The following is a 26628-nucleotide window of genomic DNA, read 5'->3' as shown; positions in this document are numbered from 1 at the left end:
TCACAAGTTTCTGTCAGATCTTCATGAAAATTGATTGACAAGAAGTACCTCACGGTTCCCTGATTTTTTAACAAATGACAAAATCCGGGGGTGTTTCTTACAGAATGATAGACAATGTAACATTTAAATTCTTAAGTTTTCGGATAACTGGTAAAACTGGAAATGACACCGGCTGAGCCATTCAATTAATTTTACCCTTTCACTGAGCTGAGTAGAGCTGAAAATAATATCAGAGACTGGCCTGAAATGTTCTTAATCTTGAAAGATCACCATTGATGTGGAACAAACTTCAAACAGATCCATTGCTTCACAGCAGAGACTGGCCTGAAATGTTCTTATTCTTGAAAGATTACCATTGATATGGAACAAACTTCAAACTGATCCATTGCTTCACAGCAAAGGAAACGAAAAACCATTGGTACTAAGCAGTATGCCACTGTGGCATCTCAGCAGTGTGGACTCTGATATTTTGCAGAACAAGTAGCACACCATTACCTTCAGTGGCAGCATCTCTAAGACTAGGTTGTAAAAGTACACGACCGAAGGCAACAGCAAAGTTCCAGGTAGAATTGGGGAAAATAGGGTGGAGTTGAAGGGAACACTACGTATTATACCATATCCAGGATCATTAAGCACAGTCTTATTCATGCAAAGCAAACAGGAGCAGCAACACAGTAACACGCCAGCTAACAAGTAAACCTTAGACATGCTGGAGTTGAACTTCATAACCCACGGACTGACTACAGCACTTACTGCACTGCTCCACACCTCCACTAGGACTAGCAGCCACTGAAAGTCTATATTTAATGAGAGCTAATAACTGAATAAATAGCAGTACTGTCTGTATATTGTAACAACTCTAGTTTAGGGGTTAAAAATTCTGTTCCCCGTAGGGGGGGGGGGAAGTGCCGTCAGCGCACCTCACGTGGTGCACTGTAGGCATTACTTAAGGGTCTTTGCAGCGTCCCCTCGTCCCCTAGCTACAACCACTTTCATTCCTTTTACTGTACCTCTGTTCATATTCTCTTTCTTCCATCTGACTTTCCACCCTTTCTAACAATTGTTTCACAGTGCAACTGGGAGGTTTTCCTCCTGTTGCACCTTTCAAACCTTCTGACTGTCAATTTCCCTTTCAGAGCTGAATGACCTCATAGGTCCCAGGGTTTGGCCTTTGGACAAAATCTGTATTCTATAACAATTCTGTTACTAATAGACTAAGAATAACAAAAGTCACAAAAACACAACTAAGACACTACATATAACTAGACAGAAAATCTGGAAATTCAGTCTGTCATTTTCCCAGCCCATTTTCAATAAAGGTTTCCCGTCCCCAACCAAAAAAAAAAAGCTTAGTTGAATAATACTTGCAATTTTACAGCTGAAAAACTCAGATATACACTTTTTTCCAATCATACCTGTAATATCAAGCAAATGAATCCAACAGATACAGTGATGTTACTTGAGAGGCAATCTTCCTGACCTTCACAGTCAGGCTTTGACAGCAACAAGAAATGTTATGCGTGAAGAGCGATTGAATAGGACAGATTTCATTGATTGCGGGATCATTATGTCATAAACAACCGTGCATTGTATGGAACATTAATCCTCTTCAAAATGGAGATACGAAGACCCTATCAGGTAAATCGACTAAATCTAAGACCAGTGATATAGAATAAGTTCATGTTTAATAACTTCAATCATCTGGTTTTCAATCATTTCGAACATCCTAAGAATAAGAGGCCTGGTGCAAGTGGCACCAAGTTATGATGTGAGCCCCAAATTTAGAAGATTAAAAACAAGTAAAAAAATGCGCCGAAGTTTCTTCGGCCCAATCAAATTTTCTGTATAGCGTATAATCAAGGCCACCGAAAACAGATCTATCTTTCGGCGGTCTCGGTATAATGTGGTAGAGCCGCGGCCTATGAAACTCTCAGCTGGCCGTGGTGGCCTGTGTTGTTGCGTTGCCAGAAGCACGATCATGGCTAACTTTAACCTTAAATCAAATAAAAGCCATTGAGGCTAGAGGGCTGCAATTTGGTATGTTTGATGATTGGAGGGTGGATGATCAACATTCCAGTTGGCAGCCCTCTAGCCTTAGTAGTTTTTAAGACCTGAGGATGGACTGAAAATGTGCAGATGGACAAAGTTATCTCAATAGTTGTCTTATAAAATCTAAACACGAATACCTCCGCTGTGGCTGAGCATTCCACCCGACAAAAGCGCTCCTTCTCCTCAACAAGTAACAATCCTATCTTTTCCAAAGGCAATCATTTATTGCCGGTCAATAATGATAATTGAATCTGGTTACCAAAATCTACGGTAATGGAACGTACATTTCGGGACCTTCATAAGCCCGGAACATCGAAAGAATAAAAAGAAAAAGCTGAGCAAGCCACCACCCGCCCCCGAAGGGTCAATTTTCTCCAAAAGTTACATTTGTCTCTCCCAAGATGTAATAACTGTTTTGTAGCCAGTCACGAAAGCCATCTTTCGGTGATATTTTCATAAAAATGCGAAACAACTTTGGAGTAATCCTACCAACAACAGACAGACCGAGCACAAACACAAACAGATCAACAAAGCGAACCATACACGTAGCCTCCTCGTAGAAGGAGGACAAAACGGACTAAAAATAACTGGGGAAGAATCTCTTCTGGTAGCGGCCCGTCAGCCTTGAGCCATAAAACCCGACAAAAACCTGTAGTTTGTAGCAAAGTTCAACACCCGTTTTCACGAGCACTAGGTGAAACAAAAATAAGAACCGAGACAAATGATAGTGGGAACTTTACATAAAGGTAAGTGATTATCTAAGGAATTCACCACTATAGTACCTCTTGCTTTAGCGACATATCTTGAAATTATTCAATATGTTTCCAATTATCCAAAATGTTTCTATACAACCCCCGTTGTATTCACATGGAAAAATAAAACGATTAAGAATATTATACAATGTAAAAGTTAAAATCTCGTTATATGTGAAGAAGTGACTCCTAATGAGAGAGAGAGAGAGAGAGAGAGAGAGAGAGAGAGAGAGGGAGAGATATCCTCGAGCCTCCAAAGAGGCATATGTAATCTTACACATCTTAATCTTCAAAGGAAAAACGCAAGAATAGTCAAGACAAGGAAAAACGATAAAAATAAAATCACCAAAATACATAATAAGTGACAATTTTTAAGTAAATCTTGCCAACAATAACTTCGATGAAGACGAAGGGGAACTAAGTTATGTGAAATAACTGCAAAGAACAGCTCAACAATAAAAAAAGAAAAAAAAAGAACGAACCAGATGCTGAAATATCTGCGAGGGATCCCAAAAGGTTCTATTAACACGACAAGTAACCGGGCTGACGCAAGCAAATGAATCTTTCATTCTATCTAAAAGCAACCCAGTTTTATGGAAGCGCCATTGAGGAAGTGACGACCACTCACAGATTATATTACCTGAAGAACATTGCCCGAAGTAAACCCTATAAAAAGGGGACACAGAAGTGACTTCTCACAATCAGTCTCTCAGGAAGTAATATCTACTCATACAGTAGTCGACAATTCCCCTGGAAGATATGACTATAATACTTGTCAGTCTCAGGAAGAGGTGACTATAAACTCGTCAGTCTCTAGAAGAAGTGACTATAAACTTGTCAGTCTCTGGAAGAAGTGACTATAAACTCGTCAGTCTCTGGAAGAAGTGACAGTCTCTGGAAGAAGTGACTATAAACTCGTCAGTCTCTGGGAGAAGTGACTATAAACTTGTCAGTCTCTGGAATAAGTGACTAAAAACTCGTCAGTCTCTGGAAGAAGTGACTATAAACTCGTCAGTCTCTGGAAGAAGTGACTATAAACTCGTCAGTCTCTGGAAGAAGTGACTATAAACTCGGCAGTCTCTGGGAGAAGTGACTATAAACTTGTCAGTCTCTGGAATAAGTGACTAAAAACTCGTCAGTCTGTGGAAGAAGTGACTATAAACTCGTCAGTCTCTGGAAGAAGTGACTACAAACTCGTCAGTCTCTGGAAGAAGTGACTATAAACTTGTCAGTCTGTGGAAGAAGTGACTATAAACTCGTCAGTCTCTGGAAGAAGTGACTATAAACTCGTTAGTCTGTGGAAGAAGTGACTATAAACTCATTAGTCTGTGGAGGAAGTGACTATAAAACTCGTCAGTCTGTGGAAGAAGTGAATATAAACTCGTCAGTCTGTAGAAGTAGTGACTATAAACTCGTCAGTCTCTGGAAGAAGTGACTATAAACTCACCAGTCTGTGGAGGAAGTGACTATAAAACTCGTCAGTCTGTGGACGAAGTGAATATAAACTCGTCAGTCTGTAGAAGAAGTGACTATAAACTCGTCAATCTCTGGAAGAAGTTACAACTCAGAGTCGAAAATCTTTCATGAAGAAGAAATGACTTTTCACAGCCGACAACTTCTTATAATAATACCAAACGAGAGAAGTGAACGCTCATAATCAGCTAGCCTGCGTAAGTGCTAAGCTTTGGTACCTATTAAAACAAGGGCCGAATGAGGCAACTTTCTAAAAAAAATGTTTTTAATTTTAAAACACACTTTTATCAAAATGCACTAAAACGTACAAAGTAATTTTGTGAGACACCAGGATTTTCTTACAATTAATCATGTTTACAAAAATAAAAACGTGGGTGCCAAACAGAGAAGGAAATGCTACAAGAAAAGAAATATATATATTTTTTTATTTCTTGTAGCATTTCCTTCCATGTCTGGCTTCCACGCTTCTAAAAATTATTTTGTACTTTTTAGTGAATTTTAATAAAAGCGTGTTTTAATTTTTCTTTTAGTTTTTATTTTATACTTTTCAGTTTTGACAGAACTTGCAACCGATTTATGCATGTAACTAAAAAAACTGAACGTGGCATCCTGTCAAGCCAAAGAAGGTTTGAAAAATCCGTAGAGTTATTAACTTTTTCTACCAAGTCAAAGAACGTATGAAAAATCCGAAGTTTCATAAAAATCCTGAGATACTGGGAGAGGTCACTGTAGGGTCACTAGAGGTCACTGCTGACCTACTGATCATGCAAGGTTGTATTGTCACCGGGATTGAGTAACCATGCAAAATTTCAAGTCCATCAGACGAAGGGAACAGGTCAAAAATTGAGTTATAAGTTTGACCCAAACAGACAGACAGACAGACAGCTGCAGAAGTCAAGTTAAATGAAAGCATGTAAAAAGCTGGAGAACGTCCAGACTGATGGTAAGAAGTATAACAGTGCATATGAACCGGTTGTCATAACCACCAGCGGTTGCTTAACTTATTTTCACCAAGTAGGGATGTACTCTGCCCCTCATGTTTCTTAGTTCACGTAGAAATAACCTTTTCTCAGAACTAGATGATAAGTACTGGCTTGCAGTTGTTACAGTTGATCCATAACATGAGAGAGAGAGAGAGAGAGAGAGAGAGAGAGAGAGAGAGAGAGAGAGAGAGAGAGAGAGAGAGAGCAAACAAACACTTCTTTATAGGTGCAAAGACGTCACTCTCAAATCTTAAATTAGCCCAGTGGGATGAAAATTCCTCGGTAAGTTTCTGTATGTATTAGGTATCGTGGCTATCCAGTTACTTCAGTGAAATGACCGTGTGTACCCCTATTTCATATTGTTGCAACAGCATCATTATATTTCTGCCCAGGGGGCCAAGAGCAGCAGTGTTGTGTAACCTCAAAGCGAAGTAAAAAGATACCACTCTAACATGTCATCATTTACCTTAGTCTATCATTGCATTACATCAGTGGTTCGTCCAAAACATATCATCTCGAGGCCCTTTTGGATAGTAAATCTGCCCATATTGTAGATAAAAGTATACAATTCTCAAATAACCAGACTGATAAAAACAAACGGGCATGCGTAGTGGAGGATCTTTTGAAATTTTACAAATTGAACACGGCCAGGTTGAGCTTTCGCGGAGCTACATAAATAAACTTGAGAATCGAATAAAGTTGAAATTACGAAACCATGTTTTCTTTCAATTTTCGCAGTACGTATTCGACTTCAGGAAAAGGATGCAAAAATGTCCAATTACATCTTCAAAACACACACACACACACACAGAGAGAGAGAGAGAGAGAGAGAGAGAGAGAGAGAGAGAGAGAGAGAGAAATAAGAGAGAGAGAGGAATGGGGAAATAAAAAGAACAAACGAGATAGCAAATGAATGTTTCCCTTTCGTCTAGAATACCCCCTGATCTGTTTAGAACCATTTAGAATCGCAGAATGGCCTAGCGACAAACAACGATCTCGGGACAGATTATAATAGTCTTGACTCTCCTGTAAGTCCTTGGCTTCCCTCAAGTGCCTTCTGTATTTAGCCTGTGTCCGACTCGTTACAGAAGCGGGTTTTGGTGTTAAACTGTGTAGCATCGGGAACAAATTGAAAATTTGAAAGAGACGGACTAGTGCTTTCCTTGAAAGGCTCAGATAGATTCATACTAGACGCGCCAAAACCAACCGTGTCATTGGTTTCAAACAGTAAATACGACAATAGGTTTTGATCCAGTCTCGCGTCTTACTCAGATCACCTTCAGACACATTTAAAGCAAAGAATAAAGAAAAGCCACAGTAACACAAGGAACTTCAGCTCTGCCAAACGACAGAGAGAGAGAGAGAGAGAGAGAGAGAGAGTCTGTAGTCCCTAACGAAATTCATGGTTGCCAAGGGCGAGACTTCAAGGTCGCCTTCATTATCGCTTCGTAGTTAATCTCAGTAACCCTTGCACGCGCAGATATCCATATGCAACCTTTAATAAACCGGCTGTAAGCATATTTTTCATGTGCATAAATATCTTTTCTAGACACATTCTTTGCCTCATTCACGTAAGAATACCACTCATGAGTTTCGTATTCATAGCAGAAATGTTAAATAATAATGAAAAAGTGTTACCATTCTTTGCAGTGAAAGGAGAACGACCACACAAAAAATACAGGTACGTCGTAATAATAAATGCGGCCAACACACACATCTCTTCTTTAGATATTGGTTTGGACTGATCCCAACAAGTAAACATGAGATTTATATCCGAAGCCCCTTGTCCCCCAAGGGAGCACCTTAATGGCCAGTCATTTAGATTAGGATATCAATGTTCAAACGGTAGGCTAAACACCTATAGTCTTCAACGTTTATAGTCTATGTATTTAATCTTCAAACAGTAACCAGAAAAATCTTTAAATTATGTAATCAACCTTCGGACAGCATTTTCTACAATAACTTTGGATTCTCTAATCAACCTTCGAACAGTATTCTAAAAAATCCTTAGATTATGTAATTGGCCTCTGAACAGTATTCTCAAATCCTTCATTTAGGTTCCGAAAAGTATTCTAAAAAACTTTTCGGGTTATGTAATCAACTTTTTAACAGCTTTGTACTATAACCTTGGATTATGTAAGCAACATGGACAAAATTCTAATAGACACTTAGATTATGTAATCAACCTTCAAGCACTCTATAAAAAAACTTAATTATGAAATCAGCCTCTGAACAGCATTCTAAAACAGCATCTTCTTAGGATCACTAGCAAAGGCAAGATTCTTTTACAGCAACTGGGATGTTCATTAAGTAATCGGATATCACCATGCCCTGTTATTACAGTGAACCAGCGCAAACTAAGGGAAAACTTCCTCATCTGGGGCTTCGAGCTGCCCAAAAAATTCAGAATAATCTTTTAAAAGTCACCACGCTCTATGCGACCAGTTCCCCGAGACTTGACAGATGAGAACGGACGCGAAACCCAAGAATTTATCACAAAGCTAAACTGAAAAGATCTTAGGTCAGTTTACTTCGTAACTATTATGACGTGGGTGGAAAATGTTTCTCTATTTCAATTTGTAAAGAAATCAAGTAGTATAAGTAGCAATGACATGAGACTCACATACAAGCATGGTATTATATATATATATATATATATATATATATATATATATATATATATATATATATATATATATATATATATATATATATATATATATATATATATATATACGGGTTTACAAAATCTGAAAATTCACGTTGTTAGACTGAATGCCAAATTTCCAGGCTCAATCCATCTTTCCATTTCAGCTTATTCACAGACGGCTACGAAATTTCTAAATATTCAAACAATAACATTTCACAGAACCAAGCCTGACTTAAATGAAAGTCAATATCAAGAAACTCTAGATTTTATCACGTTTGCGCCTAAGACTGAATTAACACGGCGGGCCCATGAAGAAAATATTGCTTTCTCTCTAGATAGAAAGAAATCATTGATAAAGTTGAAAGAATCCTTCTTGACACGATGTGTTCTTTAAATCTACTAATCACGCGATTAACATGCTTAATGTAATGAACATTAAACAGTACATAAAGTCACTCATATCAATTAGATCCAGTTAACAGAATGAGACTGATTAGTCCTCTTGAGAAAAAGAAATGAAGCAACACAATTTGGGTATCAGTTGCTTCGTTAACACTTCGACATCAACCCAAGAAGGCGATCCTATCGCTGAAGCCACGTAAAACTGAAACATCCATTTATCATCAATTTATTTACCTATCCGAAACACTGTATGAAAATACTTGTTCATAACTTCAAGGTCGACGACCTTTGCATATCCGTTATGCCCTAATTGTTCTCTCTAGACTAAGTCTAGATACTCTTCTTTGGGCGGATATCGTGATAGGCGCCCCACATACCTAGAGAGACTTTTCGGCAATTTTACAAGGTGTAATGAATACACTGTCGACTTGCATCTACGTCCTACTTCCAATGGTATCACGGCCAAAGTCCTTTCAGGCAATGCATAGGTCTTAGTCTTATCAATCACGGTCCCCATCAATAATAATAATAATAATAATAATAATAATAATAATAATAATCAGTAAAATGATATACAAATCCCAAAATGTTGATACTCCACGCAATTTAAATATACCATACACATGGGGTCAAGAGGAACTCGGGATGTTTAACAAGCAGTAACAGTTGCTGAACAGCAATTTTAATAAAATCATTTTCATTTTAGAGAAATGGCTATATATATAGTATAGATATAATTATATATATATATATATATATATATATATATATATATATATATATATATATATATATATATATATATATATATATATATATATAGAGAGAGAGAGAGAGAGAGAGAGAGCGAGAGAGAGAGTGGGGAGTGGGGTACGAATATACGAATAATACAGGGTGATAGTGCAGCATCTCGGACACTTGAAAACGTCGGGAAATAAGCAAAGACCGCGACTCCTTTCCAAGAGAACCCTCGTTTCATTAAGAGCCACTACTACAGTAGCATTGTTAGACTAAACCGCCGAGTTAACAAACAAGGTAACGGATCACATTGCCCTCTGTAGATCCAATTTCCATGACGGATGAGAGTAAAAGTAGGTTAGCCAAACCCTGGGGTAATAATGGGTTCACTGGGGAGGACGACTCGAATTTTAAAAGGCCCTTATTACAGGGGCTCGCTTTTACGAAAAGACAGCACCAGAAAGGGTCAATCTATCGATGCGGTGGACGGGACAGTAGATCGATCGGCCTGTGCACCCCTGCACTGCTTGGAAGAAGAGTTAGGAATGGAAAGGGGGTGGGAGGAAAGCGGCTGAAGTCAGCAGTCCCAGCCTTGATTATGAGAAAGAGGAAAACAAAAAATCAAATCAATTATGGACATCAAATTAAACATGACAATATTCCAACCATGAATCCACAAGTAACCAATTATTTTGGACATAAAACTAAGATGATTTGCAAATATCTGAAACTGAAAGTTACATATGTCATACAACCAACAACAACGCCATTCCCTCCGCATCGCAACACCGCCACGGCCCTCCCCACCCCCAGAAGCAAAAAAAAAAAAAAAAAAAAAAAATCCAGTGTTTCAACGAAAACGGGCTATTACGCTATAATGTTCAGCCCAATGCTTTCGATACTAAAACCTCTTGCTCTCAGTGTGAAGGACAAATATATATTTTTGACAAATTAACCACTGAAGAGGTATACAATATTGCCAGAGTCTAACAGAATCTTATTTGAAGTGCCGGTACAAAATGAAGTTCAAACAAATAACAAAACTAAGGTTACGACAAGAAACCTGCATTTCATTTTCATCTTCCCCCAGAGTTAATTAATCCTGTAACTCATTTGAGACATAGCTGCGTCTGAGGAGCGGTGGAAAATGTTCGCCTCCTAATGAATGAAGGTGCGTACTTGTCAAGAAAAGAAAACAAAAAGTTCAACAATAATTCATCTGTGATGTGTTCACGCGTTCTAATATTCAAAATATTTCCACAGAAACTCTCTCGCATGTCAGTATCCCAATCCCAGACACACACGGGGGGCGGGGGGTGTTGGAGTCAGGGAGAGCATCAGCCTGTAAACATCTGCCAAACCAAATTATGAAATGAACGTTCAAGATAAAAACAGCAGGAGGAGGCTCTTAAAAAAAGAAAAAAACGACCCCGGCTATGGATTGAGCTGAGAAGAAGGCGACAAGACAGAGGTAGGCAAGTTAGTCTTGCTCATTTGCAGAGCTTTCTCGTTTGCCTTTGACTCTGGCTGTCTCGTTTCCCCTACAAAAACAGAGTAATGCTTCCAGCCTTTGCATACACTGATCAAGAGCAAGTACTTTTTACTGCAGGTAGATCTAATCATATTTACTTGAGCTAGTACTCGGATCCAAAAGTTGCAAAGAAGCTGACTTCCTGCTTCACCCTACATTCCAAGGATTTCTTCTGGCCCAACTCTACAAACTTCCAGTTTCCATTATTTCCTCGGAAAAAAAATGCATACATTCACTTTAACGCCTTGCCCCCATTTTACTTTTCAACACTCAAGTTCCTTCGCCGCATAACCATCTAATCCTTCAAGTAAATGTCTAATTATATATATATATATATATATATATATATATATATATATATATATATATATATATATATATATATATATATATATATATATATATATATATATATATATATATATATATATATATATATATTATCACATCACCGTGATTCATATACAAGCATTAAGCTACAAACGTCCTTTAATATCCAATTCGCTCTACCTCGGTGATGTGATAAAATTTCATTCATAATATGGCTACGTGCGACAAACGCACTACAAGGTTAGCATGGCAGAGGTGGGTTGATACCGATTCTAAATACAAATACCCGAGTTCGACGGTGATTTGTAGGTGAGGGTCGGTAATAACTTATACCTCACTTGTTGGCTTTGTGGGTTAAGGCGTCACTGTAGTCCTGAGTTCTTGTCCTTTGCTGGTTCGAGCCCACGGGACGACGAACTTATTACCAACTAAAAATATTATTTCGGGGTAACATATATGAAAATATATTATTTATAGAGGTAGATCGATATTATATATATATATATTATAAATGTGTGTGTGTGTGTATATAACACACACACACACACACACATATATATTATATATACATATATTATATATTTGTAGTATATATATATATATATATATATATATATATATATATATATATATATATATATATATATATATATATATATATATATATATAAATATATATATATGTGTGTGTGTATATATATATATATACATATACACATATATAAATATATATATATATATATATATATATATATATATATATATATATATATATATATATATATATATATATATATATATATATATATATATATATATATATATATATATATATATATATTTATATATATATATATATATATATATATATATATATATATATATATATTATATATATTTATATATATATATATATATATATATATATATATATATATATATATATATATATATATATATGTGTGTGTGTGTGTGTGTGTGTGTGTGTGTGTGTATGTTTGTGTGTGTGTGGGTGATCTGGAAGAGATGAGTGAAGATTCAGAAATGACTGCCATGTCTGCAAAACAATCATCATAAAAACAAACTGAGCAGTCGTCCGGTAGGAAAAAGAAAATTCACTGTAAGATCCAGCTCTATTGGGGCATGGACACACTAGCAACAGAATCGTTTTAATTATGCTGGAACACTTAAACTGGCTGGAACATAATTTGACGATGATAGATCGAGATTTAGACATCTTAATTTAGTGACTGGATTGTCACCACATGAACAACTAACAGAGGCCATGCTGTTTTATAAACTCTTTGAGATGAAGGAACGTCATTCCAAGTTGAAAATCTCCTATACACATGAACATTTCAGGGATCACTTTTGACATAAGGATTTTGAAAACGACGCTAAGGAGCCGTCAAGTGTCACACATCACGGAGACGAGCCAGGTAAGTGAGGAGGAGCTAGGCTTTGGGCGCCCATTGCAACTCAGCGATATTTTGAGTTTTCACCATTATGATTCCTGAAGCAAGTCATGGAACACTGCAGTGTCGGTATCTCCATGCGGGGAAGCACGCTGCAGATGGGTATTATGTATTTCACAATACAGGTTACATCAGGACAGTTAGGCTATAATCATCAAGAAAAATAGTGTAAAATATTACGAGGCAGCTTGGGATGTATCAGGCTGACAGCTCTACCAAGTGTGCTACTACCCACTCACTCACCTGCACTGTCAACAGGTGTAGCGGGAGAGACACTAGGCACCCTGCTTGTTGACATGTGCCATTACTGTGGTGTTGTCCCTCATCAACACCACCAAGTGTCCCATCACTCGATCCTGAAACTCTTGAAGAGCCTGGAAGGCTGCTTGAGCCGTTTCAGCTCCACACACCTGAAATCAGCAACTCATCTAGCATCTGAGAACAGAAGCGTCTTGGGAGGGGGAGTGTGCAGAGGCACTCCTATTACAAGGTTCCTGTCATCTAGCCACCAGGCTAAGTCCTGTCTCACTTCCTCCGAGAGAGGAATGGGAAGGGATGAGGAGCCCCATGCCAGAGACCAGAATTCTTTCATTCTCCACTAAAGAAAACAAAGGTGAAGCCACCCACGAGGGACCAGCTTCTCCAAGGACGATAGGTAGCTGAGAACGACTTGCCACTGCCGAGCTGGTTGTTCCCGTCGAGACAGGAATAACTGCTCTGTCTTCCTGAACTAGCTGATACGTGAGTCTAAGGGGAAGACTCTCGTTACTGCCATACCTATCAGCATGTCCAGGTACTTTATCCTCTGCTTGGAAATGAGATCAGACTTCTCGATAATTACTACAACCCCCAAGTTGTGGCAAAATTCAAGGAGGTGATCCTTGCCCTGGAGCAACTGCACTGGAAAGCTCGCCAGAACAAGCCAATTGTCGAGATACCTCAGCAGACGTATCCCGTGTGAATGTGCCCAAGCTGACACAAGGTTGAATACTCGTGTGAACACCTGGAGAGTGGTTGAAAACTTGAAACAGAGTGCCCTTTACTGGAGTACCATCTCCCCAAGGATAAAGGGTATGTACTTGCGAGAGGATGGATGGATGGGTGTTTGAAAATACACATACTTCAAGTCCACCTTCAGCATGAAGTTGGACTTCCTGATGACCATGTTGTTTCCATTGTGAACCAAGTCTGGCAACCAAATTGGTTCAATGGAAACAGATCTATGACTGGTCTCCATCCCCCGTTGCTTTCTCTAAAAGAAAGACTCTGCTTTAAAAGCCTGGGGACCAACCTGTCACAATTCCACAGCACCATCTTCAGCATCACTTCTACCTCCGCCCAAAGGGCGACGTCCTTCGGTGAGCCAGAAATGTATGTTCAGAGATGGACTGGATTGTTGGTGAGGGTTGGTCGAGACTCGAAGAGAAGTAGGTAGCCCTCCCAAAGGACATCCACTACCCAGGTCTCAGCTACATATCGCTGCCATGTTGCCCAGTGGCTCGACAGGCAACCCCTCACCAACAGCAGCATGTGGAGGGGAATGCCGCCCCTGGCGTCCTCCTCTCTTCTTCTTGCTCTTAGCACCTTTTCCAGACTGGAAGGAGGATTGAAAGGAGCACAACTGCACACCTTTCCTGGCAGGGGCAGAAGAAGGCTGGGTGTTCCCCCGAAAACCATTTGAAGCCTGGGACTTCTTAGGGCCCATGGAAGAAGTGCTAGCCTGACCCAAGGACCTGGCTGCAGTGTCACGTGAAGACCCAGAAGTCTTTGCCACTGCCTGGTGAACCCATCGATTGTTAACCTCGATACAACATTTTTCCACTGCAGTGTCTACCTGTCCTCGAGGGAAGGGAGGCAGATCTCAGCAACAGTCCATTCCGTAGGGTCAGTGCAGACTCTGGGCCCACATACTTGGATATCCAAGTAAGGACAGTGTAAATGCAGCATTTTATAGAAACCATTTGTGTATATAATCATTAATAAGCTCTGTTTTTCAACTTGGTGATTAGGGTTAAATTGTATTGTAGATATTTTGTCCGTTTTACATGTAAACATTGTTCAGTCTGTTTTGGATTGTTACTGCTGTAATTTGTTTGTTAATTGTTGTTGAGTAGTTCTTGAAAAGATTGTTTATTCTGGTAGTTATCAGTGTTGGAATTACACTGTAACAGTTATAAGTTTCTGGAAATAGGATCAAGGTTTTTTTGATGACTGACAGAGTAGAAGAAGTCTTCAAAGTGTAAAGAACATTTCTTTGGAAATTCGTTTCGCTTGTATTGGATGTAGCTTAGAGTAACACAGGTGTAAGTTTATTTCTTTACTGAAATTTGTATATATTCTATTTCATGTTTGTGGTGTTTTGTAGTTAAATCAAACTATTATCAATTCTTTGTTTATTATGGAATTTCTTTTAACAATTTTAGTAAGTTTGTATTTTGTTTTTTTCAGTTTCTTGAACTCGTCGCCCTGCACTACTAGCAAAGTACTCATCATTGGTTCTCTGGTCTTGGAGTACTGACCAACTATAAGCTTTTACAGTTATGGTCAACTTAAGTTGTAGTGCTTAGTGTTAAGTGATTTAAAGCTTTAAGTTGGTTTAAAGTGTCTTGTGATATCAACTTGAACTTTATATCAAATTTTTAATAAAGTGTGACGTGAGTAACAGTATCTGTGTCTTTTCTACATCTCATCCCTGTGGCTTTGAAGAAAACGGCAGCTACATTAGTTCAAGAAAATCTGTGTGATTGAAAATGCAGGAATCTAGCGAAGTTGCTGTGTCTATAGTCAGTGAAGATTGTCTCGAAGTGATACAAGAGCAAATGAAAACTTTGAAAAATGCCCAAACTGCTGCTCTGTCTGCCGTGACCAAAAGTAGAAATGAGATCTTTAGACTAATGGATAATTGTGATAATCTTCATCTGGTGAAGTCTGAAATGATTATTTTGTCCAAATTACGTGATAAATATGATGAATGTTTTCAGCAATATGAGAAGCATTTAACAGATTCCAGTGAACGAAACACGGTAAATAAGAGGCATTCAGAAAATACAGTATCTATTGATCGTTTCATTACAGAAATGAATAACTGGGTCAAGGAAAGTGAATTACAATTGACTGCAGACCTTGATAGAAAAAGTCTTTGTTCCTCATCCACTAGCAGGACCAAGTCCAGCAGAACTAGTGTAAGATCTGCTCGCCTCAAAGAGAAAGCTAGACTGGCAGAATTGATGGCTCAACATGCTATGAGAGAAAAAGCAAAAGTGATGGAAGAGCAAGAACTCAGACTTAAGCAGGAGAGGGAAGAGCAAGAATTTATACTTAGAAAAAAGAAAGAGCAATTGGAATTAGAAACAAAATTGGAATGTCTCAAGCAAGAGAAAGAGTTTATGCTGAAGCTGACAATATCTCGGATATCGTGCCAAAAGATACTCCTTCCCAGTTGAATCCAAATGTAGACCTGTTCCAACCACAACCTTCGGATATAACAGCAGATACTCCTCAGTTGAAAGCGAACGTTCCCTGTAGTTTTAGCCAGTGTCGGTTCCTGAGCCAAATCTTGATATGCAACTACAGTCCCAACAAGAGATGCTCTGAAGACACAGCAACACATGACTGCAGCAATGTTGCTTCCAAGCAGAGACGTACCAAAATTTAAAGGTGATCCTATTGAGTTTGCCAATTTCATGATGGCATTTGATGCCAGAATTGCCCCAAATGCTTCAGGTGATGCTGACAAACTGTACTACTTGGATCAGCAACTTGAAGGGGAAGCCAAAGACTTGATAGGTGGATGCTTGTATATGAGTTCTTCAGAAGGATATACTACAGCTAGGATTTTGCTCAGTCAAGAGTATGGCGATCCCTACAAGGTGTCGATGGCATATATTACGAAACTTATTTCTTAGTCTGCACTGAAACACGAAGATCCTCATGGCTTGTATACATTTGCTTTATTCCTTATTAAGTGCAGACATGCCATGACCAACTTGTCACACATGGAAGTACTAAATCATCTTCCTAACCTTCAAGCAGTTGTTAAAAACTTCCGACATTCCTTCAGAACAAGTGGTGTAGCCTGGCTGGACATTTGAGGGAAGAAAAGGGAGGAGTTGATTTTGCAGATTTGGTTGAATTTGTTTATAAAAAGGCAAAGGCAGCAAACGACCCAGCATTCAGCAAGTTTGATTCTTCAAAATAATTATTCAAAGCCTGAAAACAACTCTGGTAGCTTCAAATTCAGATCTTGTCAACAAAGAGCAAAAGTTCAAGCTTACATACCCAAGCAGAACTGAATCCAGAAAATAGAAAGACATCAATAGTGTCTGAGAAAGAGAAATCATGACCAATGTGCAAGAAAACCATGATCTTGACGATTGCTGGAATTTTGCTAAGACCTCTGAAGAAAAAATAGATTTCCTTAAGGAGAGAAGGTTGTGTTTGGATGCTTTGGTCTCAATCATACCTCTAAAGGATGTATGAAAAGGAAGCAATGTAAGACATGCTCTAAGAGGCATCCCACATCACTGCATATCGACGGATTCAAGCTGACAGTACATAAAGAGAATGATAGCTCATCTAGCAAAGAAGCAAGTGAAATTATTGTTAGCACATGTACTACCAATAATGTTAGTGAAGTAAATACAATATTACAGGCTATTCTCCCAGTAAAAGTATATCAGAAAGGAAACAAAGTAGTTTTGGACACTTATGCCTTTTTGATAATGGCAGCACTGGTTGTTTCATCACAGAGAGTTTACGAGAGCAGATAGGTGCATCTGGAACAGAGACATGTTTAAAGCTCCAAACCATGCATGGCGTAAACATTGTGATACCAAAACCAAAATTGCTCTAAAAGGTAGCCGGTCTGAGGAATATTGCTGATCTAATTCCTGATTATAGAGCAGATCTGGAGATTGGTTTGTTGATTGGCAGTAATTGCCTAAAGCACTGCAACCATTAGAGGTGCTTCCAGCCAAGGGTCAAGATTCCTTTGCAGTTCTTTACCACCATGGATGGACTGTTAGTGGCCCTCTACATTTTAAATACTCTTCAGAGAAGAACAGTATTTCATGTCACCATGTCTTTCTTCAGGAAGTTGAAAGGGTAAAGGAGTGTTTTCATCCTGCAGCTGTGGTCCATATGTTTGAAAGAGACTTTAGTGAGAAAGATGTTGGTAGAGTTCCTGATGAGAAGGGTCTGTCACAAGAAGATCAACAGTTCCTCAAAGAAGTGGCAGAAAACATTCAGTTTACCAATGGACACTACCAGCTTCCCTACCATTTAGAACCAATAAAGTTAACTTGGTAAACAATAGAGAACAGGCAGTGAAACGAGCACAATGGCAAAGAAGAAAAATGAAACTAAATCCAAAGTACCATGAAGATTACGTGGAATTTGTTGAGAAATTGGTGTCTGAAGGATATGCTTATAAGGTTCCGGAGGATCAGTTGTATGATGAACAGCCTGCAAGGTATCTACCTCATCACGGTGTCTACCATCCAAAAAAGCCAAATAAGATAAGAGTAGTCTTTGACTGTAGTGCTAAATACCAGGGTAGTTCCTTTAATGACAAGTTGATGCAAGGCCCTGATATGACTAAACCCTGAATGGAGTGCTCATCAGATTTCGTCTAGAAAGGGTGGTTTGATGGGTGACATAGAATCTATGTTTTACCAAGTTCAGGTACCAAAGGTTCAACATAAATACCTAAGATTCTTATGGTGGCCTGGTGGTGAACTTGAAAGCGAACTTACAGAGTATCGAATGGGTGTTCACATCTTTGGAGCAGTATCATCACCTAGCATCGCCAATTATGCTTTGAGGGCAGCAGCTGACCATGCAAGAGAGTAAGTATGGTCCAGATGTAGAACGCACCATTAAGACTAATTTTTATGTGGATGACTATTTAAAGTCTGTACCTTCAGAAGAGCAGGCATTAAGACTTGTGAAAGACGTTACAGCAGCATTGAAGGAAAGAGGTTTTCGGCTGACAAAGTTTGTGAGTAACAGCAAGCTGGTGTTGAAATCAATCCCACAAGAGGACCGTTCAAAAGATCTTCAAACGTGATCTTGACTATGATGAACTTCATGTAGAAAGAGCTCTTGGTCTTCAGTGGAATATTGAAAATGACTACTTTACTTTCTCCGCAAGCTTGGACCCAAAACCACTTACAAGGAGTGTATTTTGTCAACAGTATGTTCCCTCTATGATCCTCTTGGTTTTGTGGCTCCTTTCTTTTGTCAGCTAAGAGAATTCTTCGCGAAGTTTGTCAGGATAGCAGCTTGGGATGGGATGATGTTATTCCCGAAAAATACCTGAAGCCCTGGAGAAGGAGGCTTGATGATTTACCAATCCTGGGTAACTTAAAGATTCCAAGATGTGTCAAACCAAAGGAATTTGGTACAGTGACTTCCACACAGCTGCACATGTTTTCAGATGCTAGTAATGAAGGCTATGGTGCTGCAGCATACATAAGACTTTCCAATAACAGTGGGAGGATTTCTACTGCTCTGCTGATGGGAAAGTCAGAGTGTGTCCTGTAAAGGCAACAACCATACCCCGACTGGAATTGACTGCTGCAGTGGTGTCCATAAATCTCGCACAACACATTTTGAAAGAGCTGCAGATTACAGTGGACCAGACATTCTATCACACAGATTCTACAACAGTTCTTCACTATATTTTTAGTGAAAGAAAGAGGTTTCCTATATTTGTTGCAAATAGAGTGAAAGTAATTAAGGATTTCTCTGAAAATACACAGTGGAGATATGTTCAGAGTAAAGAGAATCCTGCTGATATTGCATCAAGAGATTTCACAAGTCAGCAAATGCTGAACAGTAACATTTAGTTTGATGGCCCATATTTTCTTAGAGGACCAGAGGAGCTGTGGAAAAATGATATGCCCCAAGGTGTAGTTGAATTGGAAGGATCTACAAGTTTTGCAGTGCATCCAGAAGATGAGGAGGGAAATGCTGTTGATAAGTTTCTTAAGTATTATTCTTCATGGCATCGGTTGAGGATGGCTGTTGCTGTGTATCACCATCTTTTTTCATACTGAAATCTAAGAGACAAGCTAGACTTAATGGTTCAATTACAGCAGAAGAATTAGATGCTGCTGGAAAAGCAGTCATCAGATGTATCCAGAAGAAAGGTTTTTAGTAAGGAAGTGACACTCTTACAAAAGAGCGAAGGGTCAAGGGGCCGAGGACTTTGTAGTAGCAGTAGCATTTATAAACTAGATCCCTTCATTGATCCTAAAGACAGGCTTCTTCGCGTTAATGGACGGCTCTCCAAAGCAGAAATTTCAGTTGGCGAGAAACATCCAATGATATTACCTAGAAAGAGTCATATTACCACTTTGATTATTCGATTACACACATGAAAAATTAGCTCATGCTGGACGCAACCATGTGATGGCAAAACTTAGAGAACTTTACTGGATTGGTGTACCAATGCAAGTGTCCGCCAGGTTCTACAAAGATGTGTCATTTGCAGAAAAATGAGAAACCCTGTTCTAAACCAGAAGATGGCTGATTTACCATTGGAAAGAGTAATTCCAGCTGCTCCATTCACACACACAGGTGCTGACTTCTTTGGGCCACAGGAAGTCAAAGAAGGAAGGCAAATCAGGAAGAGGTACGGTGTATTATTTACTTGCTTGTCTACAAGAGCAATTCATATAGAGACAGCCAATTCCTTAGACACATCGTCCTTCATAAATGCTTTAAGGTGGTTTGTTGCTAGAAGAGGAAATGTAAAGATGATTTGGTGTGACAATGGGACAAACTTTCATGGAGCTGAGAAGGAGTTGAGGAAGTCACTGCAAGAGATGAATGATGATCAGGTCAGAGCTTTCCTCTCAAAAGAAAGCATCAGCTGGACCTTCAATCCCCTACAGCTAGTCATATGGGAGGTGTGTGGGAACGTCAGATTAGAACTGTGAGAAAGGTCTTGACTCCTCTCTTCAAAGAACATACTGGACGACTGGATGATGAGAGTCACTCTTCTCACAGAAGTTGAGGCTATAGTGAATGACCGTCCTTTGACCACAGTCAGTGACAGCCCAGATGACTTACAACCACTCAGTCCAGCACAGCTTCTCACACAGAAATCAAGTGTTGTGATGACACCACCTGGTGTTTTTCAGATAGGAGATATGTATCTGAGACAGAGGTGGCGATATGTTCAATTCTTGGTTAACTTATTCTGGACTAGATGGCGAAGAGAATAATTATCAACATTACAAGAGAAACAGAAGTGGAACAAGGAAAAGCGGCACCTTCAAGTTGGTGATATTGTCCTTGTAAAAGATGATAATCAGTTCAGTGTAACTGGATGATGGGTGTGTTATCAGCACTGGAAAGGACAGAACCGGTTTTGTGGAGTGTGCAGTTTTAAAGACACAAACATCAGAGCTCCATCGACCCATTCAAAAGCTTGTTCTTCTCCTTGCAGTAGAGGAACAATGATTATAATAGTTATTTTTATTAGGATCAAAGGATTTGAGAGTATATTACATTTATTATAGATGTTATTTATATCACCTGCATTTATAGATATATGATTGATTTTGATAAACAAATAATTTGTTTATAGGGCCGAGAATGTAAATGCAGCATTTTATAGAAACCATTTGTGTATATAATCATTAATAAGCTCTGTTTTTCGACTTGGTGATTAGGGTTAAATTGTATTGTAGATATTTTGTCCGTTTTACATGTAAACATTGTTCAGTCTGTTTTGGATTGTTACTGCTGTAATTTGTTTGTCAATTGTTGTTGAGTAGTTCTTGAAAAGATTGTTTATTCTGGTAGTTATCAGTGTTGGAATTACACTGTAACAGTTATAAGTTTCTGGAAATAGGATCAAGGTTTTTTGATGACTGACAGAGTAGAAGAAGTCTTCAAAGTGTAAAGAACATTTCTTTGAAATTCGTTTCGCCTGTATTGGATGTAGCTTAGAGTAACACAGATGTAAGTTTATTTCTTTACTGAAATTTGTATATATTCTATTTCATGTTTGTGGTGTTTTGTAGTTAAATCAAACTATTATCAATTCTTTTGTTATTATTATGGAATTTCTTTTAACAATTTTAGTAAGTTTGTATTTTGTTGTTTTCAGTTTCTTGAACCTCGTCGCCCTGCACTACTAGCAAAGTACTCATCATTGGTTCTCTGGTCTTGGAGTACTGACCAACTATAAGCTTTTACAGTTATGGTCAACTTAAGTTGCAGTTTAGTGTTAAGTGATTTAAAGCTTTAAGTTGGTTTAAAGTGTCTTGTGATATTTTTTGAACTTTTATCAAATTTTTAATAAAGTGTGACGTGAGTAACAGTATCTGTGTCTTTTCTACATCTCATCCCTGTGGCTTTGAAGAAAATGGCAGCTACAGACAGCATCCCTCCCCTTCAATATCAAGTTTGCCCACAGGTTCGCTGTACGGTGGGCCAGGTCGCTAATAGCCCTACCTCCAGACTCGCTAAGTCTCCCAAAGGTGGAATCCTTCCCAGTGAAGGACCACAGGTCCAACCAAGAGACTGCTGAAATGCTGCCATGGCAGTTGCTTCCAGGTTCGCTGCTTCTTGTTGTGTGAGAGTGATACCCTCCACACCAAGCTGCTGCAGCAACAGACCCAGACCTTAGCAAACCAGGTCCAGGCCAACCTGTTTAGTTGGCAGAGACCCCTCCGAGGGCGTGTAGTATCGCGTGGCCGGAAAGTTTGCCTACGGGAAATGTGCCTACCGGTCAGTTTGCCTACAGGTACTTTGCCTACGGACAATGTGCCTACCAGTCAGTTTGCCTACAGGTAGCTTGCCTGCTGGACATTATGCCTACTGGACATTATATTCTATTTTATTAAAACAAAATCTGAAACCAAAAAATCAATCTACTTAGTAATTCTACACATTGTGAGCAATGCCACATAGCTATTCTAGAACCGGGGTAGTATCATTCTTCTCCATGAGGTTCTTCAGGTGTTGATTGCATACTCATAGGCTACCTTTTCTTGGTTGGTGGCAAAGCAACTCCAGCATTGGCATGATCAATAAGGAGTTCGTTGTTGACTTGCTCTTCATGCAATTGGTCTGCAAGTCGACACAGAGTTGGGTGTTTAATGGGGACTCATAAGTCGAAGGCTCTGTGCCAGCCTTCTATCGAGTTGTTTGTGCATGGCAAATCATAGTTACAACTAATAGTACAAGTCCACAAACATAACGCAGTTATTCAACATTTTGAAATAAAAACTATGTAATACAGTATATCCCCGTAATCATGGGAGTTAGGGACCACAACCAACTGTGTTAAGCGAAAATCTGCATTAAGTTGGTATCCCCCTCTAAAAATGCTTATACCTGGCTATTTAAATAGTTCAAAAACCAAAGACTCTCCTCTAAAAATACTTACATCTGTCTATTTCAATAGTTCACTGACTATTTCAAGTTTAAACACTAAATATACCTTAAACTATCATCCTATAACCCTTTAATATAATTTCAAAGTCATTTTGGAACATTACCCTTAAAAATATATGTGACAATTAAACTGAAGTCCCCCCTACATTCAAGCACAACCACTTTCTGTTATACAGTATTGAAGCTGTCCCATTTTCTTTTTTCGGATAGAGGAAACATTGGGAATTCACAAGTAGAATTAAATACAGTACAGTGCTTAAATATTTAAGTATGCATTAAAAAAACACCAAATTATAAATGCAATCAACAGTGATAAAATATCTTTTGGATGCACATGTCACGATGATTTACTAATTTTCAAATATTGATATTAATGTAAACACAGCAAAATATCAATAAAATGTTATTTCATTTACAAAATTCATTTATACTGTATTATATTGATCTGTTATCATCGTAATATGTATAAAAAAACGATCGTCCGACATTTGTAATGTTCATGTTCTTAGAATCAGCTGATTGAGGATCACTACTGCCATAAGAATTATGAAAGTAATTTTTTAGCTGCTAAAAGAAACGAATGTAATAATGGAATTATTATCTAATTTTGTACATAGAAGTTTATGATTAAGTAATTCATATTCCACAAAGAGAGAGAGAGAGAGAGAGAGAGAGAGAGAGAGAGAGAGAGAGAGAGAGACTCTGGTGAGAAACTACAAATGAAGTCTCGGCACCGCAGCTGGGGACGAGACTTCATTTGACAGGCTGGGGAGGAGAGCATACAGTAACCTTGTGTTGCTTGCATAAGAAATTCGGATTTTAAATATTCTTACAGTGATGAGAGATGAAACATCAACAGTGATATAATATTCTCTTGTGTACTGTTATAATGTGTGTGTTAATCATGGAGTCAACTAAACTTGTAATGAAGTACGGTTCAGTAAATCAGAGAAAGGGAAAAATATGGCAACACATAACCTACAGTAATAACAATTACAAATGTTGGGACGATTGTTTTTTTTTTTAATATAATACAACGGTAATAGATCAAAATAATACAGTTGATTCTGTAAGTGAAATAACATTTTATTGACATTGTTTTTTTTTATTAAAGGATATGTGGATATGTATACTGAGACAGACAGACAGACAGACAGACCAGACAGACAGACAGTGTACATTGGTAAGCTGTTTTGTCATTTTGCGGGATTTTAATTTAGGATTTTATTGATATTTTGCTATTTACATTATTAATATCTGAAAATTAGTAAATCATTCTTTATCATAAAAAATGTACTACTGTGTTTAGTCATGAAAATAAAATGAAAATATAGTAAGTAATGAATATTACTCTACGAAAAAATGTGCGAATTAGTGACTTTTCCGCGATATATTTGGAGATAAGTTCCACAGAAAAACCTGAGATTGACTGCAGGCACAATTGCTGGTCCGCTATCTAGCGTGACCCACTGTAATTCCACTCAACACACACTGTTCCCTCACATTTTAGAAAAGGTAGGGTAGTGAAGTCTGTGACCTGTCCTGCTAGACTCACCACTGTGTTCGTTGGAACTCCCAATATACACAACTGGGCAGTGAGGGCAATCAACTGGTACACTACTCATGAGTGTAAGTGCAATTAAGAGCCAATTATTTTAGACATTTGTCTAAAATAAGGTAAGGTTAATATACCATTTCTTTACTAGCTGTAGGGACATGCTGTCTGGGTTGATAATGATCAAGAATACCCTCAGTAGTTTATGTAGACAAATTGACCGGTAGGGACATTGTCCATAGGCATACTGTCAGTAGGCAAAATGGCCGGGTACCATAGGATCGCTTCTGTCGAGGTAGAGGAGGAGGAAGTAGCTTATCCGAATGGTTGGAACAAAGAGAACTCTCATGCCCAGACACTAGAGAGTTATCTGCTCCAAAACCCCTTTGGTAAGCATGGGCCATAGCAAGCCACCGAAGCCTTGGGTTCCTTCTTTGGTCCCCAACAGGATCTGAGACGAGATGGATGATCGCAGATGCAGCCGCGGCTCCCTCCCCAAGATCGTTGTGCTGACAAATCAGCGGTACAATCTCTGCAAAGGTCCTCTGTATCTCGAGGTTTCCGAGTCCTGAGGGAGAGGACCCTTGGGTCCTTCCAGGATACTGTCCACCAAATCTACTCTCCCTGCTGCAGGGAGAACCTCGGCAGAACCCTCAGATCCCTGCTCGACCACTTGGGCGTTCGACCAGGTTGATCTGAGGACCGAACCCGGAACGTAAGCCTTTGTGATAGGGTTGCGTTGGAGAAAATTCACAACACTCATCACACATAGATTCAGGGTTACAATCAGGCCATGAGGGTCAACATCCAGGCTAGAGTAGTAACGGTTGCATGGTTTAGAAGTAGTACCACGGCAGACACGCATGGTACTAGCCTTATGCTTAATAGGCTTATCAAATGATTCGTGGGTTTGCATTTCAAATTACAAACACAAACAAATACACAAAAAATCTACATAACAAACAAGCAAAAATCCCACCAGGAATGAAGATGATGAAAACAAAGCAAAATGGCAGGCAGGGCAGAGGGTACAACCATCCCACATAGCACGGCAGCTGAAAGCAAACTGAATGCTTACTGTCCAGGTGGGCGGGACTCCCACCAGTCGGACGGCAGTTAACTACCTAACCAACTTGTTTTAAAGTTAAACGGCCTTTCCAGCTGCACTGAACCATAATCCTTATGTAAAAAGCAACAGTTCGTATATTGTGTAGGAACAATTAGGTTTTAATTTATTTTCAGCCAATATTTTCTCCATGGTTTTAATCTACTTTATCGAGTAGCTTGCAATAAACTTGTTAATTGGAACCCCTTTAACCACTCCTAGGAATATAACAACATGGATAATAAATTAAATGATTTGTGACAAATTTTTATCCATTTATCTAACACTCTGAAAGGACCAGATGTCTATTGGTAAGCATTCCACTCGGGGTTCGTTCATTTGTCTGTACATGATCCTTCCACGCATGGCAAGCGAGTTGGCGTTGCCAATGCCAAGGATATTCATGCACTGGGTCACATGAACTTTATTTAGTTAGTTATCATGGCTGTGCTTGAAGCAACATGCAATGATCACCAACACTTAACCCCTTGTGGCCAGGTAACATACATAATATGTGTTTACTTGTAGCTTTAGGGCGGATTCCGGGTAACATAAATATTTGTTCCAAAATTTCACACCATACATTTTGAACGAATTTTGCGTGAAAAGTGCTCAGGTCACTTCCATGGGCCACAAATGACTCAAGGAAACTTTTACCCCAACTCTAATAGCTAGTTGTACAAGAGAAAGAGTTCAGTTTGCCTTGAGATGTTGTAGGGGAATGTTGTCCAAAACTCCCATCCAATGATGTCTCTTAAATATTTTACAATAAATATACTCAGAATTTAATACTGATCTTAGTTCTTATCTATTATGATACTGTGTGAGCTGTAATTATAATTTTACAAAATAAAATAAAAAAATATTATAAAAACACTTATAACTTGGTAAAATTAGCATATTTTTATGACTGTCGTTTGGGTTGGAAATATTCACTTTCAACTTCCTCTGGAAGATATGGAAAATTCTTTAAAAATTTTTTATACCATGTGCATAGCACATCTTCCTCTTTCCAATGATGGTTTATTTATTAAATTAGCCATCCTTAAATTTAGCCTGGTCTAGGGGTGTGCTTAATATGTATATATTTAGCTCGGACTATGAGGGTTAACAGTATAATTAGTGAATACCTTTGCAAAAGGACTTTCTTGGATAGAACCCATCCTTCACTA

At 38.7% G+C, this 26628-nt stretch overlaps 1 protein-coding gene across 3 annotated transcripts in view; it reads left to right on the top strand.

The window, feature by feature from the left end:
- LOC136836306 (uncharacterized) overlaps positions 1-26628 on the top strand; it is a 76067-nt gene that overhangs the window by 37744 nt on the left and 11695 nt on the right. The window lies entirely within an intron of this gene.

Source organism: Macrobrachium rosenbergii, chromosome 56 (genome assembly GCF_040412425.1).
Source record: "Macrobrachium rosenbergii isolate ZJJX-2024 chromosome 56, ASM4041242v1, whole genome shotgun sequence".
NCBI lineage: Eukaryota > Metazoa > Arthropoda > Malacostraca > Decapoda > Palaemonidae > Macrobrachium > Macrobrachium rosenbergii.
The sequence above is the reverse complement of the archived record's forward strand: the minus strand, read 5'-3'. Positions and strand labels throughout refer to the sequence as shown.